Source organism: Coenobita brevimanus, chromosome 53 (assembly GCF_032717465.1).
Source record: "Coenobita brevimanus isolate Jiangsu-jjx chromosome 53, ASM3271746v2, whole genome shotgun sequence".
Taxonomy (NCBI): Eukaryota; Metazoa; Arthropoda; class Malacostraca; order Decapoda; family Coenobitidae; genus Coenobita; species Coenobita brevimanus.
This window is the reverse complement of record NC_137006.1, coordinates 18,570,426-18,575,131: the sequence shown is the minus strand read 5'-3', so window position 1 is coordinate 18,575,131 and position 4,706 is coordinate 18,570,426. Positions and strand designations below refer to the sequence as shown.

General features: G+C 37.0%; 1 non-coding gene across 1 annotated transcript; it reads left to right on the top strand.

The window, feature by feature from the left end:
• The first annotated feature begins 4,288 nt into the window (after positions 1-4,288).
• LOC145400888 (5S ribosomal RNA) lies at positions 4,289-4,407 on the top strand. The gene has a single exon (XR_013897512.1). It is a non-coding gene; the product is annotated as a 5S ribosomal RNA (ribosomal RNA).
• Positions 4,408-4,706: the final 299 nt, after the last annotated feature.

Below are 4,706 nucleotides of genomic sequence, written 5' to 3'. Positions count from 1 at the left end.
TACCTAACTCTTTTGTTTTGAACCTGAAACTTTGCGTGACAGTAGTGATTTTGGTGTTCTCACTTGAAGTGTTCATTATCTATCTCTGTTCCGTAACAATATATATATATATATATATATATATATATATATATATATATATATATATATATATATATATATATATATATATAAAGATCAGCTGAAAACATCAATACTGTACATGATTTTCTACCGAGTGCGTATGTATCATTCTATCTCTCTGTTGTCTGATTCTTTGCCTGTCTTTTTATGTCTTTCTTCATGTAGCTGAATCTATATGTCTGTATCTATCTATCAATCTAAATGTTTTTCCACCTATCTATACTCATTACCTACCTACTTGATTATCTCAAACGATCTCTCTATCTGTCTATATACCTATTTATCTAACTATCTACATTTTTTTTTTTTACTTTATATCAATCTGTATCTGTTCATGTCTACCTATCTTTCTACCAAGTGTATCGACCCACTTTCTTATCTAACTTATTTTCTTACTTATCTCTCTCTGTCTCCCTGTCTATCTTTCCTTTTCCAACTCTCTGCCAATTAATCTGTCTTTACTGTCGGCATGGCTGTCTCATCTGCCTGTCATGAAAATTTCGTCTTATTGCAGTAAGTTGGAAAAACGTGCCTTTCCTGAAAATTACGGTACCTCGCAGGGTACTAACGTGCAAAAATACCCAATTTCAACCCTCCAACCGAGCACGTCAGTCTTATTTTAGTCTTAGTTTCTGTAGACGTTTGTTTCTCACTTTGAGAGATAAACAAAAATTATTTAAAAGGCTATTTCTGTCATCCTCCAATTAGAAAAAAGGTATCTCATAAGCTTAAAAAAAAAGTTTTGCAAATAAGAATAATGTAGAATAACACATCTTCGAAGTGAAGGCTTAAAATTATGAAAAATTGCAGAAAATGTGAAGCCCGTAGTGCTTAGTGAGGATGTGACGTCTGGGATTATAAGAGTACTCATATTCAAGCAATTTACGAAATCGCACTTACGGATTAGCAAACACAACTGCTCGTGACCTCGTGATATTTGCGATCAGTAGGCTGACAAAAAAAAAAAAAAAAAAAAAAAACGATGTCGTTGTAGTGAAGAAGTAAAGGTAAAGAACTAGAACAACACCAATACATCATTCAGTTCAAGCTCTATTTACGTCAACAAAAGTTCACTGAAGTAAAACATAACTCCTCATGACTTCTTGATATTGGTAAGTGATACAAAAATCCGTGTCCCATACCAATACATCACTTGTGATTGTGATGTCCTTCACTTTTACTATCATTAACTCATTCAGTATACGAAATGTCAGCTTATTCTTGCTATCTCCGGACTGTTTTATCGTCATTATGATACCGTTCAACGTGGAAGGGTCAGATATAGTCCTCAGTTACCCACCCCATAACAGCGGCCGTTCTTGAGTGGAATAAAATAGTGTGGGTATAGCAAATATAGTGAAACTGACCTCATTGTTGTGAAGGTATTAAGACGAGGAAAACCTACTTAAGGCAGACATTAAATATACACTAGGAATTGCAGTAAAATGACGTCTAGAAGTGTAAGAATATTTAGAGTAAATTCTACTTATCAAAACCCCATTCCCGCCGACAAAATAACACATAGTTGTGCGCAAACGTAACACCTCTCACTTTCGTGATAGTGAACTTGTTAACGAGTGTTTCGCCTGTCGTAGTTATGCAAATTGCTTTTACCTCTGGATAACAGCTCCTAATGTCTGTTTGTTCGCTATACAGTGTGTGTGTGTGTGTGTGTGTGTGTGTGTGTGTGTGTGTGTGTGTGTGTGTGTGTGTGTGTGTGTGTGTGTGTTTGCGCGCGCGCGCGTCATCAATGTGCAGTACTACCTTATCTCGTATGATGCAATCCTGGCCTGTAATGCAATAATAAAAACCCTTACACTCGTACAGTGATAGTGATTACAGATAACTGAAATGTTTTCTTAACTAAATAATTACAATCACACGATGAAAGTCTGTTAACTGGGTAAGTGTACATTTGTGTAGTTCACGGCAAGATGAAATCAACACACATTAATTAATTCATAATTCTCCCTCTTCATATAATCATCATTATCATTAAGCTAAATCACATTGGAAATATAGGATGAGGTAGATTCCCGAAGGAGCCTCTGTGGTACAGTGGTAAAGTGTGCTTTTTCGTACACTGAAGAACGAGGGTTCGCGCTCCGCCAGGGTAATTGGGAGCGTTCTTCATGCCAGGTACTGCATTGGCGGACACAAGGGGTGCTGTGGTTCAACCAGTGTCGCATACCGTAAAATATGTTTGCAGCCAGTCGGCTTGCGCGGGCCGATTACACTATGTTCACAGACTACACACACATCCAAAGCCACTCCAACACAACAATTACACTTACAAGCACTTGTCACCCTACATACAGTACAGTCTGTACCAGACAGCCTAAGCCACTTGGAAGAGATACATTGGCTGTATCGTCTCCACTTCGGTCAGGATAGGTCGGTCCTGCAGTGGACATCAAATGGCTGATTAGATGAGATGAGATTCCCGAAACAATGAAAGCGGAACCATAAAAATGACAATTTCAAACAGTATTCTCTCTCTCTCTCTCTCTCTCTCTCTCTCTCTCTCTCTCTCTCTCTCTCTCTCTCTCTCTCTCTCATGCGGAAAATTGAAAGTGTATACCCGCGTTTTCGTTCAGGGACTAAAATTCATGGAGTAATATCACGCGGTAAAACGGATACTTTGCAAAATGTATAAAATCCCAATTGAAACTCGTGCTTCTGTAATCTTCCGTGATATACTATGTGTGGATTTGTAAGGTACGTATTTCATCCTGATTTTACGTAGATGGTATATTAAGAATACGATTATGAGGAGCACTTTTGAGTAGCTGAGTAAAATATTTAGATAATCTCAACATTCATACGTCATTTATACCGCCCGTGGAAATTAATAAAGTAGCCTACATATTTATTAGTGAACTGAAAGTACCTACACTACGTAAACTATTATATTTTTATTAGGGTTTATGACTAGCCCTTGTTACGAAAATATTTCTACTTCATTCATATTATCACCAGACCACCATACTCTACCAAGAAACTCCTCTGAATGGACAGTTTAAATATAGCCTTATCTCATCAGTATATTTAGTCTGTCCTTAGACTGACTTAGTCGTCTTGATATAACCAGTATAATTTACGAAGAGAGACGGAACGGGTTCAGATTTGATTTGATCATATATCATGAACAGCATCTGTAACGAACAAATAGAGAGTTAGGTGGGAGAAATAAAAATACACAGAATGAACTTCGCTATGCTTTTGGATTTAACGAACACTTTCAAATTGATTCGGTAACAAAAATATAATATTAAAGACGACCTGGCAGTTTTGGGGCTAATCCTCTCAGTTCGATCAAAATGGCTAATTCATTTTCATCTATCTCTTCAGGCCTGAAAAGTTCCCCTGAACTAACGATAATCATCTGGAGGTAGGAACCATAAATTGTAAAGACTTTAATGGTACCATATCGAAGGCGTCAGTCATTATTCAATCGTGTCCAAGTAAACGAGACTCCCTCAGATCGTTGAAGTTTGTAATTTTACTGCTTATGAAGGAAAATACGAGTATAATTTTTATAAACCTTGTTTTAGTAACCACATTAACACGATATATATTTTGTGGTTTATTTTTTGCTATCAACAAGGGGTATGATTCAGCATAGGAAAGCCACTGATGGTTAGGAAAACTAATGAAACTTGTATCTATCTCTGCATGTAAGAAAAGTCTATCTGAAACTGCATTTATTGTTTGAGTAGGCAAATAAAAAAAAAAAATCTGAAAACATGGTTGACGGGGAAAAAAGGAAACTCTCAAAGCTCTTTATGTCAGCTGAAATTTATGCTGCTTACGAAAGAAAATACCACTATATAACACTCCACATCCTGTGTTATATATTTTTATTTTTGTTACCCCCTTGTGATTTTATTACTCCATATGAAATTTATTTAATGCAGTGGAGGGATGAATAACAATCACCCCGTCCCATTTACTGCCAAATAACCCTCTTAACCCCTTCAGTCCCGGTGACGATATTATTATATCATATCTTAGGTTTTATTGATAACAGGACAGAGTTTTCAAACGGAAGGGTTAGATTAAAGACCTTTTTCTATATAATTATTCCTATAGTAGCTTTCATTTTTGTTAAGACTGACTTTTTGAACGGTAAGCATTAGATAACATCTCCATTAATTCCTCCAATGCCAACGACCACACCACGTTGAGTACACCGCTTCCCGTCCGATCAGCGAAGTTAAGAAACGTTGGGTCTGGTTAGTACTTGGATGGGTGACCGCCTGGGAACACCAGATGCTGTTGGCATCCCTACGTATCAAGTGGGGTTGGTGGAGGATTAGTGCCCCTCCCTGTAAAACAATTAACTCTAAGCCCTTGGCCACCCCGTCTGGGATACATGGCGTCTGGCAATGAATGAATGATGAATGAATTCCTCCAATACTATAATTATTTCTTATGATGAGAAAAAACAGATGAAAGAAATATGGGTAAATTATAAATACAAGTCACCGTATTGGTAGGCTTAAGATGAAGAAAACTGTCTGGTGGTATACTTCTTTCACCTTAACCTGGCCCAGGTTTTCGTCCATTTTTTTTTTTTTTCA